This window comes from Myxine glutinosa, chromosome 4 (assembly GCF_964187855.1).
Source record: "Myxine glutinosa chromosome 4, kmMyxGlut1.1, whole genome shotgun sequence".
NCBI lineage: Eukaryota > Metazoa > Chordata > Myxini > Myxiniformes > Myxinidae > Myxine > Myxine glutinosa.
Window position 1 is genome coordinate 61,112,178 of NC_136264.1, and position 17,538 is coordinate 61,129,715.

At 44.8% G+C, this 17,538-nt stretch overlaps 1 long non-coding RNA gene across 1 annotated transcript; it reads left to right on the forward strand.

The window, feature by feature from the left end:
- Positions 1 to 1,128: 1,128 nt before the first annotated feature.
- LOC144891720 (uncharacterized) lies at positions 1,129 to 1,899 on the forward strand. Its single transcript, XR_013623062.1, has 3 exons — positions 1,129 to 1,244; positions 1,489 to 1,575; positions 1,721 to 1,899. It is a non-coding gene; the product is annotated as an uncharacterized LOC144891720 (long non-coding RNA).
- Positions 1,900 to 17,538: the final 15,639 nt, after the last annotated feature.

The window sequence follows — 17,538 nt, forward strand, 5'->3', positions numbered from 1 at the left end:
ATGTTGTTTGTTTTTGTATGATAAACTTATAGAACAAGAAGAACAGGTAGATCATTCGCTTGTGGGAAGTGGATTTACTATTAAGTTGATTCCGGCTTCAAGCCAAAGTCGATCCACTCCAGTGATCGTCAGAACGATGTCCAATCGAGACCAGAATCCCGTTCGGATGACAGTCACAGTGCCACTGCCAAAGCTGCGCAAAGGCGCCCTCCAGGTGACTGGGAAATCCAAAGGCACCCTCCAGGCGACTGGGAAATCACACCCTCGGGTATGGACGTTTCACGGCTCCCAATCGGCGAACCGCAGATTTTCCACTCAAAAGCCACGTTACACACACACACACACACACACACACACACACACACACACACACACACACACACACACACACACACACACACACACACACACACACACGTGATGAACGTCTGAATGCAGCGAAAATGATCAAAGCGAGGTGAAAAACCTTGAGCGAAGCACAAATGCGTGAGGTAAAATGGCCGACGGCCCGTACTCGAGACGTAATGGCCCTCCAATGATTCTCTTCAGAATCCACCGCAAAACCTGACACGCAGGTTGATCTGTCACAGCGCTAACAACTCTGTCACAGGAATCCCTTTCCCGGGAAACCCAAAGTTCACTCGTGACTCGTTCACCAATCATTCGCTCCAGACCTCGAAGCAGCTTGGCTTCTTGTCCGACTCACTCGCTCCGCCCTCTTCCTCCTCTTCCTCGTCGTCGTCGTCCGGTTCCGGTTTCATTTAAAACATTAACTTTTTTACCTTTTGAAAATAGAAATCTCTATCTCCCTTAAACGCCAACAATAATTATACATGGAATCAAAAATGTTTACAGTGGATGAAAACCACAACAACGGAAGTGACGAATCCGTAACAGTGGTTTGCCATCCCTGTCCCAGCAGTAGTTGGGGTAGGAATTTGTAATCTGCTCATGGTGCTGGTGATGGCTCCACTCCTCTTTGTGAAGGACACCGTCGGGATCTTAAACGTCCACCAACTAATGTTGAAAATAAAAAGATTAATGTTGATAGGACTTTGTTTTGTGGCTGATGGTTTTTGTGGTGATAGAACACATGATGTTGAAAATAAAATCTTATTTTCAGGTGTACTTCCACTGCAGTGCCATTGTTTGTGACACGACACACCCTGATCTTGCGAGGTGCCAGCCCAACTGTGCAAACGCCTTCACACGTGCACACATGCTCAAGAGGCAAAGAAGATCTGGTAAGCTGTACTACTTATTCACCCAAGATCTGCTGCATTCCCTATTATTTACGACAATAATTTTGATCGTGGAGATTTGCTCTGGGTTGCAAGGAAGAAGAAAGGCACGAGGCCATTTTTCAAATTGAATCGTTGCGGTTAAAAAAAAAGTGCTTGAACCCTCCAACTTTGTGTATTTATCTTTTGATGCACAATTCATCTTCTAAATAGTTTACAGTTAACTGAATTGTTTTTTCTTGTGCAGTTCAAGATGTGCGAGGTGTGTTCAAGGAGACTATCAGCTTGAACAATCCCATCATTGTCAACCTTGATGCGATGGACGAGAAAATAGGTAAAGTCGAACACATTAAATTATTTGTTCCTGATTAGCCTTTAAAACATGATGTGGAGGATCGAAATGCCATGTAGCTTGCATGACACCCACTCCTGCTGTGCACCACCATTTCCCCCCCCTCATTCCCTGCACGACACTGAAGGTGAAGTACCACAACAGGCTGCCATGTTGACAGCCAGAAGACACTCGATTGCAGCGACTGTAGCCTATGTCACATTTGCCTTGGTCTTGGTGGTTGGAGGATCCTTTATTCTGTCTCATGCCCATTCTTCAATGATGTGTACTAGACGGTTGTGGTTAAAACTGCCTTCCTTGGATTGTGTCCCCTAATTGTTCCCATCCAGCCCCCACCTATGCACTTCATCCACTGCATTCTTACGATGTCCCTTGCATTGCTTTATTCTATCCTATTATGTGAACTTGAACTTAAATGTTGTATACGTACCTGACATTTCAAATATTGTGGATGCTTATATGCACTTAGCTCTTGGCCTTCACGGCGTTTTGGGTATCGTTTTGTATTGGAATACAAAATGCCTTTTCCGAATAAAACTTCACTGGAAAGTTTATATTTTGTGGTCATTATCTTGTAAACCTCTTCGAAGGAAGGACTTCGCTCGACGGAGGATGCCCAGTCGGCGACTGGCTTTGGATGCCAGCTTGGAAATATGGTTTTCCCAGGAAAGATCATGGCAGATACTGAGACCCAAGAGCTTGAGTGACAGACCTTGGAGAGCATTGTTGAGAAAGTAGATGGGAGGGTTGTCCAGACAGTGACAGTGAGTGTAAGATTTGTCAGGATTGAAAGACATGTTCCACTTGTTTGACCAGTCTGTGATTTTGTCCAGGTCTGTAGAGAGTGAGGAGGCTGCAGACTCCCGATCTGAGGGATGAGGTATGGAGCGGCAGAGAGTGGAGTTGATATCAGAAGCGATGATGGATTCCATAACTTTTCTGATAATTGGGAGCAGGCTGAATGGTCTGTAGTTGCAAGGATCTGTTTTTGCACCTTTTTTGTGGAAAGCAGTAATGTTGGCTGATTTACATGCTGATGGCAGATGACCTTGAGCAAAAGAGAGGGTGAAGACAACAGAGATAGTGTGAAAGAGCGGCAGAGAAGGATTTTAGGAGCCGTGGGCTGATGCCGTCTGGTCCAGTTGCAGAACCGGAGTCGAGGATTGCCAAACTTTTCCACCTTGTCAGGAGAGAAGGACACAGAGTCCAGGAGCAGCTGGGTACGACTCAGTAATTTGGGTACAGAGAGAGACGGACTTGGGACACAAGATTTTAAGGCAAACAGAGTGGAGGCATTCAGCTTTTTCACGTGCAGTGTTAGCTGTGTAGCCGTTTGAGGTAAGGAAGGGGATGGAGGGGGAACAAACACCAGAAACAGATTTGACCAGACGCCACCACGATTTGGAAGAGGGAGACAGGTTTGAGATTTGAGAGATATTGTTTCCTGGCTCTCCTGGGGGTGGACACACTTGTTCCGGGCTTTGTTAAAGGAAATGAGATTGCCTTCTGTTGGCTTTGCCTTCCAGGAGGCGAACGCAATTTGTTTCAGGGCAACTGCCTCGCCAAAAGATTCCTTGTACCATGGATGGGAGGAAGAGCATGACAACGAGAAGAGATGTGATAAATCTGTGCATGAGAGAGAGCAATTTACTTTGAAAGAATTCCCAGGATGAGTTGATGTCAGAGGCGGAAGAGATGGGAGACCAGTCCAGATGATTGATGGCTGCTTGAAGACCGTGCCAGTTGGCCTGAGTGAAATGCCAGACTCGTCGACGCTGATGAGGCTCTGACAATGGCCAGAGAGATGTCCACTTTAACAAGCATATGGTCAGATGAACCGATTGGAGCAGAAGAAGAGCAGCAGACATTTGCAGGGAAGTTTGTCATAACCAAGTCTAGAAGGGAAGATGCTCCGTTGACTGAGATCCGAGTCGGGAAATTGACAGATTGTGTCAGTCCCAGTGAGTCACAGAAGTCCTTTGCTGAGGCATCATAGCTGGTGAGAGAGGTACCCACACCCAGCCAGCTGTCATGGTGACAATTGAAATCACCACATATGAGGAAGAGAGAGTTGGGATGAGTAGATGGAAGTTGGTCCATGGTATCAGACGATGAGACGTGGATGGAGTCATCACTGTTTGGCGGACGGTACAACACACATATGAACAAAAGGTTGGAGCAAAGGGGAAGCCGTAGCCAGAGGTACTCCTAGGGGTGAGGTGGAGAGAGGGCAGCACAGGGAGAGCGAGGATGAGAGTTTTTGATAAAGATAGCAACCCCACCTCCAGGACGAGGCTCAGGTCTATCATACCTAAGGAGAGGGAAACCAGGGAGAGATATTGAGGAATCAAACATCTTGAAGGAGGAAAGTTTCTGTTAGGCAGATGAGGTCTGGTTTGTCAGAAGCAACCTGTATGGAGATCAATCAGGTTTGAGTGAAGGCCCCAGATGTTTGAGGTCCATACCGTTGAGGGAGCATCGGATACAGGACAGGACAGTTGAGGGGATGGGTATGGTAAGATGAAGGCGGAAGTGGAGGAGGTCGGGAGAGCTGTTGATAGTGTCAGATTTCAGAAGAGCTTGGAGAAGGAAGGATGAAGAGGACAAAAGGTTTGCTGGTGATTGGATGAGGCACAGTGAGGTGTTGTTTGAAAGGGGGGGGGGGAGGCAGAGCAAGGGAGAAGGTTGGAGGAGATGTAGGTAAGAATTGGAAGGGAAAGGAAGCGGGGAAGAGGGGAGATGTGGAGAAAAAAGGAGGGTGGGGAGATTTGAAGGTGAGGGGGAAATTTAGGGGGGGAGGTGTGAGAGAGTTTCAGAGCAGAGGGGGAGTTTGGTGGGGGGTGAGTTTGGGAGGGGTGAGGGGGGAGTTTAGGTGGGGAGGGGGGAGTTTGGATTTTAGGAAGTATTGGACGATCAATGGAAAACGAACATTTATTGCAAAATGAGTTTCTTGTGATTTTCGAGTCAGAGATCCGTTTGAATTTGTTGGAGGAGGGGTGGAATGCAGGTTGAGTTTCGGGAATGTAGGAATGAAGAACTGTAAGAGATTGAATTTTTATTTGAAATGAAGAGATTTGGTGAGCAAATCGAAAACAACCTTTTAAAGAAGAAGAAGAAAAGTGTGTTTTCATATACAATAGAATTCAACACTTCAGGGGAAAGTTTAAACATTTTAAAACTAAACTGTGAAAACTATCTGGGGAAATTCCCTAAATGAGGGCATGAAGGATTCCTAATGGGAATTAAGGATTCCAGCACAGATTGAAGAACAGAAGAATAGGACATTGACAGCCAGGAGAGCAGAGAATGAGGGAACAGGGTGGTGTATAAGCAAATGTTGGTATGGGAGGGTGATGCCTACTTTTTAAATTCTTCGTTAATGTTTTTTTTGCAGGTTCGGTGAAAGTGGATCAGAGGAAGAAGGAGAAAGTTGAAGGAGTACGGTGAAAACTAGAATTGGAAAGGTGTCAGTTGGAGAGGATAGAGTTGTGAAGGAAGGAGAGGAAAAAAAATAACTGGGTGGGGCGAAACACGTGGTCGAAGATTGAACGAACAAAGAAAGAATTTAGATTTTATTATTATAATTTTTTTTTTTTAATTAAGACTTTAAATTAATTAAGACTTTAAGGGAAGATGTTCAGGGAAGTATGGGGTGAAAAGAAAGACTGGAAAAAAAACAGAGAATGAAAGTAAATGGACCACAAACGACCGCCGAGAGGAGACCTTGAGTGACTCGGCCTGAAAAACATGGCAAGAACCAATCGACGATTATACACAGGTATGCATGATTTACACTAAGATCTTACTCGAAACACACAGTGGGCACACACACCGTAAAATAAAAATAGTTTTGACAAAAATACAAACGGGGAAAAATAGCTAACTTAGTGTGGAGAGCTTGGAAAATCACAACCTCGCCAGCAAAGCCAGAAGCGGGGGGTCAACTGACCTTTTGCTGCAGATTTTTTTTAGAGTTTTGCATCCTTGACAATTAGGTTCAGAGTATGAGCATAACAAGGGAGATGCCATTTGAGGAGAGTACCAGCAGCTACCATATTTGCAACATTATCCATCACTATGACAGTTATTCTTCTGAAAATGTTCCAATCCTCTGCTACTTTTATGAGTTCCTTTGCTATTTTGTCCTCTGTGTGCTCTTGTCATTTGCAATGTGCCAAGAACAAGAGCATGCACATTGTAATCACTCAAGGAAGTGGGTGGTGATAGTGATATATGCCTGAGTTTGACAAGATGTCCAGATGTCTGTTGTGAGGGCAATGGAATTAGCAGCATCAATCATCCTGGCAAGCTTTGTCCCAGTTTCTTGACACACTTTAGGAAGAAGAGTTCACATGATTGTGTGAAGACTTGGGAGGTCATATTTAGTCCAAAGCTCCCACAAAGACTTCGTAGTCAGTCTTCAACAACAGATTCAGGCTGCATGAAACGTTATTGGGCCAAGGTGAGGGATTGTCACGAGCAAAGGCCTTGGAGATTGGACAACAGTTTGAGTTGTCTCGCAAGCAAATTCACATCCTGCGGATGAAAGATACTACCAACCTGGAGTGTCGGCCATTACAGCGCAGAGGAAGTCACATCCCAAACCCCGTGCCTCATCACAGCCACAGGAATTCAAAACATGCTGTAGATGTGGCAAGGATGAGAACCATTTGTGAAACCAAGGAGATTGTCCTGTAATGGGCTCCTGTTCCTATTGTAAACAACCGAACCATTGGACGTTGATTGCCGCAGGCGACAACGACTGGGTAAATCAAACCTAATTGATGATGTACGCAGCAAGGAACATCTATGGGAAAACAATTCAGAGGATCTTCAGATATACAAGGTTGACAACATCTGGCACTCTGGCAGGTGCCAAATTGTCAGACTGTCCATGTCAGTGACATTGTGGCCATTACCTTCCGGATTGATACAGGTGCAAGGTGTAATGTACTCATGCTCAGGGACTTTCAAAGACGACCAATTAACACTGAACTTCACAAGTCTAACATAACCATGAGAACATACTCTAACGACATCATTCAGCCGGTTTCCTCCACAGATCTTTCCCTGGATTTCAATGGGAGGTCTGTAATAGCTGCATGTGAGCTGGTCAACTTGATTCAGGAGAACGCAATATCTGGGAGACTGCTGAGAACCTTGGCCTGAGTTGCTCAACTGAGTTCCCTGGCAGCAGCCTCGTCTTCACCCGAAAACTGCTTCCTCTCACATGCAATGTCCACTTCCCTGGCAAAAGTCTCCATCAAGGAGATGTATGCCCAGCTGCAGGAACAGACCCAATTGTAATTGCGACACCTGTTGTACATGATCCACACTGGATGGCCTTGCTCTCTGAGTGAAGTGCCCATTCCATTGAGACAATACTGAGACTCAAAAGTCTGAGTTAGGTGTCTCCGATATAATTATCTGTAAAGGTATGCAGATACTCGTGCCACCGAGTCTCCATCAGCGCATGGTCTCCATCATATACAGCTCTCACCTTGGTATTGTAAAGTGGAAAGAGAGGGCTCAGGAAGTGCTTCATTGGCCAACAATGCACCAGCAGATCACAGATGCAGTAAAAAAAACCACTGCTTGTGCAGATCATCTAAATAAGCTTCCTCTGGAAGCGCTAATACTGACAGATTCCAGATTTACCCTTCAACCAGGTAGCCATGGACCTATTCGAGTTTGAGTCAAAACTGCACATTTTAGTTGTTGATTTTTATCCAAATTTGTGGAGGTAAGTGAGCTGAACGATATGAGAAGCCGTGCAACGGATGATATGGGTCTTCGGAGTGACGCCTCCATGTCGGTGTCTGGAGGACAAACATCTGGCTTTGTCAGACTACCGCACCACTCCCCTAGAAGGACTACACTTGTCCCCTGCACAGTTGTTGATGGGTGTAAGACCATGTAATAATCTGCCTGCAAAGTACAGTTTACTTGCACCAAAATCTTCTAGCTTTCATGATGTTAAATGACATATTGACATGAAGATCAAGCAGAAGTTCCATCATGAGCAGGTAGTGAGAGAGTGGCCACCTTTAGTTCATGGTCAGCAGGTCCGCATAGAACCACTGCCAGGAACTACCAAATGGCTGTTCCTGATGAGATCGTACAAAAACACGAGTCTCCTCAGTCATTCGTTCTCAGAGCAGGCAACCAATATTCAAGCAAGCTGTGATGGCCAATCACACTGGAGATGTGTGCGAGCCAGAGATTGGAGCTGTGATGAGCACGCAACGATGCTTCCTCCCCTTCTCCAGCCACCAATGATGATCACAAAGTTTCCCCCATATCCCCCACTGTTGTGTTTGATGAACAGCTCCATGAGCCTGTTGCTGACAGCCTTGGACTACTCGCTCAGGCCTTGTTGTAAAACCTCCAGACAAACTCAATCTTTGATTTGACTTTCATTCTGAATAAGAAGAGATGTAATGTGACGCTATGTCCATGCTCCATGTTTATATCTTTAAGTTGATTTTCATTCTGAAACTAAATGTTTAAATTGATCGTCACTCTGAGGTAGAGATATAATGTGATGCCATATATGTTCCTGATCAATGTTTGTGTTTGCTTCAGGGTTTTATAAATTTCCATGTGCCCTTCCGACTCGAACAGGATCGTGTGAGATCTCGTGAGCATGCGATGCAGCTCATGGCCTACAATAATGCACTTATGATATGCCCAGTTTCATATTCATACAGTGATGCCTCGCCATCCCTGCAGACAACATGGGTGGAGGATTGGTTGTGGATACCTCTCAAGTGACGGTAAGTTATGAAGAAAATCGGTGAGGAGAAAGCGACCAGGTAGACGCACAACCTTGGCATATACCTTCTAGATACGACTTCCCCTGAGTGTCATCGGTGACCCCTGTCAAGCAGCCAAGGCCATACGGCCTCACGGGGAAAGCAAAATGTCTGGCTGTAACATAAATATGCCAAATAATGGCAATTAGTCACAGCAAATGACTGAAGGGACACATACCCATGGGGGAGAAGCCGTACAAGTGTTCCCAAGTGTTCTGTGTGTTCTAAGGTTTTTAGTCGTCCATTAGCTTTAAATGCACAGTGACACATTCACATTGGGGACAAACCATTCAAATGTTCTGTGTGTTCTGAAGGTTTTAAATCAGTTATCAAATTTAAATAAACACAAACTAATTCATACGGGTGAGAAGACACTGCACAGGAGAAACTCACCCACATGTGGAGATAGCAGCCATCAACACAAACATACACACCTATACATGCATATATGGACACGCACACAATCACACAAACACAACTCACACACACACGAATGTGGATACTTTGAGACCTGGGTTGCACCTTCTGAAACATGTGTAAGGGATTTCATTCGAATCTCAGGCTAATTGGGGGCAATATGACCCATTTGCCTCCCTAGCATATGACTGTCTGGTTTTGGGAATCTGTTGACAAAATCTTTGTTTGTCCTTGCATCAACATTCTTTCCTTATGAGCAGCTCCCCACCTGCCGAGCCTTTCTCCTTGCTACAATCTGTGAAACTGGGGAAATGTTTTGAGGTCCTTGTCCTTTGAAGAAAACTATATGAAGCAGAATACAAATTGTGATTCCTTGAGATATTGTTGGTTGCTGGCTGTGTGAGGACCAAAATGTGCTACTAGCTTATGCGCCCATATAGCTACCATGCATGTTATCCTTATCCCTCAATAAACCTCTTGCACAGTGTCTGAGTTGAGGTGCTTATTCCAGAACTGAAGGGATTAGGGAATCCATGACATGCATATGGATATAACAACCAACGGGAGAAGCAAAGAGTACCTACGGAGTGTTAGACTAATTCTGAAGTCAACGCTCTCTCTAATGAAAAAAATCAAAACTATAAACCAATGTGCAGTACCGGTATTGCTGTATTGCTGTGTATTTATGAACTGGCCACAATCGGAGATCAACAACTTGTACATCAAAACAAACAAAGTGTACTTTGTTCAAAGTTTTTCGTCAGCGATCGGGTTTATTTACGCACAAAAACATTTATCACCAGTGAGAGTTCTTGCACGTGATCTATTTTCAGTGTTTTGCACATTTCTCCACATTAAATATGCAAAACATTATGTTGAGAAGCCAATTGATGAGTTTCTAAAGAGTAGTCAACCCTCTTGCAAGGGTTGCTGCGGTTACATCTTGTGCAGTGATGAAGGTGCAGGTGTTGTACAAACCTTGTGCATGTGGTGAATTGTTTTGTTTTTATTTTGAATTTTTGAGTGGCATTGTGACGATTTTTGTGTATTTAACCGGATTATTTGTTTTGATATTTTTATTACGAGTTGATCTTTATTCTCTTTGAATCGCTGCAACAAAAAATAAAGGTGCATATAACCGGATTGTTTGTATTTTTTTATTTTAAGTTCTTTTTTTCTCTTTGAAATCTCTGGAAAAAAAGTGAAAATCCTCAAATATGTTCTTTGATTGCGTTATCCTTTTTTGTGAGGAATACTTTTTCTTCTCGACAGAGGAGAGGGTATCTGATTTGGGTCTGTTTGTCTGCACAGAATGTGAGTAGTTGCATTAATTACATTAGACCCCCATCGACCCCTTTATAACACTACAACCTCACACCCATTACACCATTTAGATAAGGATATCTTTTTTTTCTTTTTTTTTTCTTCTTTTTTTGTGTACTGAATCGAGGCTCGTGAAAGAGCTAACATTTATTTCACAAACAAATCAACCAGACAAACAAAATATACAAAAAGAGGGATCATTAAAGAGGGATCATCAGAGGGATCTGATCCCATCAGAGGGATCATCATCTTGGTAATATACGGATCATTATTTAATCATTGAAAGTTGTGACTAGTACTAATATCAACCCCCCTACCCACCCCCATTGGCAAGCACCTCAGTGCCAAGTGCAGAAGTATAAAACTTCGAGGTAAGCGAGTTATCGCGGGCATTCCAATTGAAACCTGTCCCTTGTCCTCTTAATTAATAAAATGCATTGTAATGACAACAAACTCCGATGTATTGTTAATGAGATAGAAATAGTTCAGTTCTTTGATGAATCTTAACAATACCACGCTATCGTTTATATAATCTTTTATAAAAAGGATTGATTATATTAATAAGGATGCGTATATATATATATATATATATATATATATATATATATATATATATATATATATATATATATATATATATATATATATACAGTGAAACCTTGACTTACGAGTTTAATTCGTTCTGTGACCGAGCTCGTAACTCAATTTGCTCGTTTCTCAAATTAAATTTCCCCATTAAAATGCATTGAAATGCTATTAATCCGTTTCAGCCCGCCAAAAACCACACCAATTTTTTTTTAAATATACAGTATATATAAAAATATCTCGCGCTTTATATTTCACCTGTATGCAGCATACAAGTTGGCAGGATGGCCTGGACTGGAGGTACGCACACTTGACTCTAAACTGTCCAGCCTGGGTTTGAATCCCGACCCAGCTATAACCTGTCATGTCGGTGTTTCACAGGCAGGGTGATTCATCAATGTGTGTACCGCTAAACTGGGCGCCCCGTTTGCGTCCCATTAGTTGTTGGATGTTAAGGATCTCACCGTGTTTTCCACAAAGAGAAGGCGAGCTATCGCCGGCACTCTGAACAAGTTGTGGCCTGGCATGCTCTTCTCCTCTGCCGTTTTATACGTCCTCCTCGGCATATTTTTCCAGAAGAGCCCTGTCTCGTCACAGTTGAAGGTTTGCTGGGGGACTTATCGTTCGGCTTCTATCAGTTCGGCAAAAGTTATAATAAAATCTTCAGCTGCCTTCACATCCGAGCTTGCTGCCTCACCATGCCTGACGACGGAGTGAATGCCGGTCCTCTTCTTAAAATTATCAAACCATCCCCGACTGGCTTTGAATGACTTCCGATGCCTTGTCCGTTGATGTTCCCGCCGTCTGCTGCTGCACCAAATCCCCGTAAATGTCTCGTGCCTTCTCACAGATGATGCTCTCGGTCACGGTATCTCCTGCGAGCTGCTTCTCCGTCAACCACACAAACAACAACTTCTCCATCTCTTCATGGATAGGGGTCCGGAGCTTTGAAATAATCGTAACGCCCTTGGCTGGCGTTATAGCCTTTATCGACTCCTTCTGCTTCAAAATCGTACATATCGTAGAAGTACTACGATCGTACTGCCTCGCCAAGTCGACAACACGCACACCTCGCTCATGTTTTTCGACGATTGCGTGTTTTATATCCAAGCACATCATCCTCTTCTTCTTCTCAGTACTGCCCTTGGCACTCAATTTCTTAGGACCCATGGTTAAAACTAAGAAATTTTCCAAAATAACAAAAATGCGAAAACAAAGCAGCAGCGATATACGGCAGAGATGCTTGCACGGCAAGATAACCACGTGACCGGAACCCACCTGGTGGCGGGTGGCGTAAGCTCGTAACTCAGATCTCGGCTCGCATCTCAAAGCAAGAAACCGCCCGAGCGACGGCTCGTATCTCGGAAAACTCGTAAGTTGGTGCACTCGTAAGTCAAGGTTTCACTGTATATATATATATATATATATATATATATATATATATATATATATATATATATATATACATATATATATATATATATACGTATATATATATATATATATATGTCGGGAGGGAGCTCAGGTAGACACCTGGGTACTCAGGTATTCACCACAAGGAAAGATTGACAAGCGTTTATTAATTCACCAAGTTCACAGCTGTGGAGCAGAGCCGGCAATATACAGCACGAACGGACGGCGTGCCACGCCAGCCCTCCTACCGAGTAAGCGGCCTCAAGTCCGGTTTATATACGAAAACTTAATCAGAAGATCTCCGCTGAAACTGAGCTCGAACAAAGGAAACTGGGCTAATGGTCCTCCCACCGGCATCCCTAAATGGGCTAATTCCCCCCACCGACGTCCGTTCCTGTTGCCTCGGGGGAGTGATGAAAGAGCTTGTTATCTCGTGGGCCAGATGTCCTTTCAAAACTCCAGGATGACCAAAGGCTGTAATTCACACGAGGGAGTTTACATTTCGCTTTACAAAGGGACCATAAAGTGTGCATGAGGAGTCCCAGGCCTTTAGATTCACCTTTGGATCCACTTGCAGCGAGCATTCTCAATTTAGACTTAATCCAGAGCAGTAAACGTCAAGCATTCTGCCACACGAAATACAATTAATGATTATAATAGTCTTACCAGGGAAAGGTCTGTGTATACAAAACTCATGGATCCCACGTATAGAGGTTACAGTTCGCACCTTGCCTGCATTCCTGGCCGCGGCTCATAAAACATGTTTCAAAGCGACCATGAGGTTTTAACAGACTTGCCGCTGGCAAGGAAAGGAAGCGTGCATTCTCATTTGAAGTATAGTGGCGAAGCAAACTTCTCAAATAACTACAAATAACAAGTTTATACTTCAGCTTATAACAGAGGTTTGTAAAACAACAAACTTACTGACCGACATTAACCCTCCTCTTGTCTCGTCGAGACAAGGTATCTCAAGAGACAACATGCCTCATCGGGCTTTATTGAAAGAGGATTGTGTAATGTGGGTGTCTCCCAAGGGCATACCATGCGCCCATAGCGCCCCGCCCGTGCACTTGAGGGACATGTCGTGTTGTGCGTGCTTGGAACCTGAGGGTTCAGAACATGAAGGTCCATTAATGTTTCGGATCCACAACGAAGGCGTCTGGTCTGGATGAGGATGTGCTACGCCAGAGGGCCCATCACCTCCCCTGCGGAACTGGCTCCCCCCACCTTTTCCAGATGCAGTCCTTGCAGATCTTCGAAGTTAATCGACGTTCATGCGCATGAGACCTCGCACGTGCTGCTGTTCTGAGGAATACATAATATTGTCAATATCTTGTGTCACGTGTTCCTGGTCAGGGTACGGAGCGTTAAAATCCGAAACATTCGAAGTGAAGAGAGAGACTTCCTTTATGTCAAAACATTCCATGGACGCATGATCAGCTTGTGGATCCAGGATATCCATGTCGGGTCCCTTGACTGCCAGACCCAGCGTCGCAATCAGATCCATAGTTGGATCGGATGGAGGTGTGCAGCTGTGAGCTTGTAATACATAAGAGGCATTAGCCAGTTCCCGCAAGGGGTTTACAACGAAATCATCACAATCATCAAACAAATCAGCACAGTCTTCTGAAGCGCCGGTCACATCTGCCTCGTCGAAGGGCTCGTTCAGGTCGACGGCCTCTGTGGTCAAGACCATGGTCGTCGTCGGCGGTTTCTTCGTTTTCCATCCTGTAAAGTACTTTCTCACACAGAGGAGGACTAAAGATTTCATTAGTGCCCCCCAGATCACCACACCAATTAGCACTGCCAATGCGGTCAATAGCCACTTCACTATGGTGCCTGTCCATCCCCGGAACCAGTCAGTGAGCCAGCTAAATTTATAAGAGTTCTCACGCGCAATCCGATCGATCGTTAGAGCGTGGATAGTTTTCCTTAATCTCACTATTGCGGCTGACACCCCTTCGGATGGATCAGGTATGTATGTGCAACATTTTCCCTCTACTATCCCGCATACCCCTCCTTTCTCTGCCAGGAGCATGTCCAACGCTACCCGATTTTGCATTACCATTGTGCGCATATGAACTACTGTGTCCAATAATACATCATGGGCCGTAGCGGTGTCGTTTGCCACCTTTTCTAGGGCCAAAGCCAATTTATCTATCCGGAAACTATCCATGACTGTGCCCGCTCCTGGGAAGAAGAAACCTAACACCTTTTCCCATATGCTTCCATGTAGTTTAGTGGTTCCATCGTTCCACACTGACCTCCTATGTCGCCTGTCCAGGGACTTTGGATCTAGCTCGTCCAGTATCTCAACGTCAGGAAGGACCGAACCAAGATAACATGTGCCACCCCAATTATTTGGTAAATAGGGGTAAGCTTTGTCGAGGCATATAAACATTGTCCCATGGGGTGGGACTAGGTGGGCGGATAAGCACTGGAGTCCCTTTGTCGCCCCATTAATCCTACTAACCCCCCTAGAAAATGTTATAGCCGTTATGTTGTGGTTGTGTTTATCTTGCAGTACTATTCGTAGTGTAATCCCAGCGCCCCCCCTTTCCAGCTTCCTGGGAGAGTGTAGGCGCATTCTGATTCCCCCATGAGCAAGTGGCCGGAACCCTGGAGGCAGACCATCCCTTTCTGCGGTTTGACCCAGACGGGGGCAGGCCTCTCGGCCACATGGGCAATCATTGAAGGGCGATAATTAAATTGCCGATTACAACTCTTGTTGTTGCCCACCCCTTCTCTTTCCAGCGTGGTGACTAAACATGGGGAATCGATAGGTTGTGAGCAAAGATCATTAAGGGACAGAGGTAGCACTATCATGTGTATTCCTGTGGTGCCTGCTTGGGGGAAATGCATGCATGACCAGCAGTGGGTCCTATTCTGAATTGTCGCCACCTCTCTTGCTACCTTCCAATATGTGTTTTCACCCTTCTCTGGGGCCTTGTCCTGGGGGTGCGGCGTGAGTATGTATTCGATGCATGGTGTGTATTTAATTTCACCACCAGCCACGCCAGGGGTCCAGACGCTGCACCGGATCTGCATAGTCATGCCTTTCTCTAGGCGTGTGCGTGTTTGTAGCTTAAAATCAGGGGTCCCCCATTTGTATCCCGGTCGGGCCAAGGTCTTGACGCTAGCTTGCCCGTCCTCCCGGAACCCTCGTTGTTTTTGTAGTACAACGTCAACACGTCCAGGCCCTGCCGACAGTGCTAGCCATCTTACGCTTACCCAATCTGTGTGTAGGGCTTTCTGTTCGAAACATGGTAATGATACCCTTTGTCCCCATGTTATGGTGAGGTGTCGTGTTTTGTTTTCGCATCTATTGTAATCGGAGCTCCCCTTAGCTGCTGTCACTATTAATAGCATCATACCTATGATTAGGCCCATCGTTACTGTGGTTGCTGTGGTGTAGTGTCTGGTGCTTGTACAGCCAACTTACAATGTGTGGCGTGGATCCAGGAGGTCTTGCCCTCGCAAAAGACAGCGGTTGGTGTAGTCGGCAATACCTGGAATGGTCCCGTCCACCTTTTCCAGGGCGTTCTTGTGGGTGAAGTGCTCCACGAACACCTGGGAACACCTGGAACACCTGGTCACCAATTTCCTAATCCACTTCTTTCAAGTGGATCCAATTTTATCCAATATCCGATTTTAAATTCGATCCAGTTTTCCCTAATTCCTCCCCTAGCATCACATTCACCTGTTTCAGCATCTGGCCCAATATCTACTATGGATCCCAATATCCCAATATCCCATTTTAATTGTCTCAACTAGAATTTCAACTAGAATTACCACCAACAATATCCCATTTTAATTGTCTCCACTCGAATTTCAACTAGAATTACCACCAACAAACCACCATTAACCTCCCCCTGTTATTTATTTCTTTTCACAAATAAACAAATAATAAAAATAACCTGGTCTATTTATTGAAAATAAAATAGTTCTCATATGTCTTACTGTTTGGTCAATTCCAATTCCAATTCTGGTCAATTCTGGTGTCTGGTCACACACCAATTTTTCTCACCCACTGTGATTCACTCAAAATAGATTCTCACTGTTGTTATGTCTGAAATTCGTCTCATGAAAACCCATCCAAGAGTCCAGTGTAACAGACAGAAAAAACACATAGACACACAGAAGACCCCATGGTCCCATCAAACTAGCTTGTCCCCAGATCCACAAAACAAAACATGTAACTTACTCAATGAAGCAATTGTCATTCCCTGTGCAAATTAAGGCACTCCGGACAATGTGCAGCCAATGTCAACAACTGAACTCCCAAGACAACAACGATAAAACATCCAATCCACCTCAATGGCTTGCCAAGCAGCTCATTGTGTCCCTGTCTAGCTCTTCTTGCATTTACACTGTTCACAATCACAATTACTCACTTATACACTGCTCCATCACCTCCTTCCCACACGCTGCATCATTGAAGCTGACTACTCCCTTCTGAGACTTGCGCTTCCCAGTCACCCCTTATACTATTGCGCTCCCCTGTCATTATAATCCACTAATCTGCTACGTCCCCTACTACAGGTAACTCTCCCTCGGCGAGCTTACACTGCCATATTTCCATGACCTATAGCTTATGCTATATTTCACACCTTACCTCCATGGAACAGCTGGTGGTCCTCTCAAAGGTGCATTCCGATGTTTAATACAATGACACCTGAGCACTCAATTAGCCCTCCATCGTACCACAGACTTACAATCAGACAGACAGACAGACAGACAAATAACAGAGGCGTATCACAAGCCCCAGCAAAGGACATCACCTCTCCAGACAGGCACAGTCTAATCCACAGTATCTATATGCCAACTTCTATCTGGAGCCTCACAAAGCCAAAAGTCGGGCATGTTCACTGCATTTCACGCAATTGCAACCTCCAACCACACGAGGTGCTGCACCATGCTTCATGCTCCATGCATGCATGCATGCTCCACCATGCAGCCCGATCTCTACTTGGTGCGCGCCCCCATAATCGGCAAGTTATGATAACCCACAATACACCTGGGCACACACCCTCTTCAAGAGGGTACCAACCCTCTTGATACCACGACTTGAACCATGCTACTTGCATCTCCTTGCACCCTCTCAAATGTCCTCCATTTAACATGACTAACCCCAGAGCTCGATCTTACATCACTGTACTCAGCACGATTAAATTAAATTCAAAGCATACTGTACGGACACTTCCGGTCAGCACCGGAAATCTGTTTATTTCCTGAGTCCCCCCGAAACACCCAATAAGACGTCAACCACAACGACAACAACAAATTTCAGAAATCAATATTCTTCTGTTCACCAATTACGTACACGATTTCAGTTCAACCAACAACACATCTCCTTTTTTTTCCGATTTAAGTCCCTGTCATGTCGTTAAAT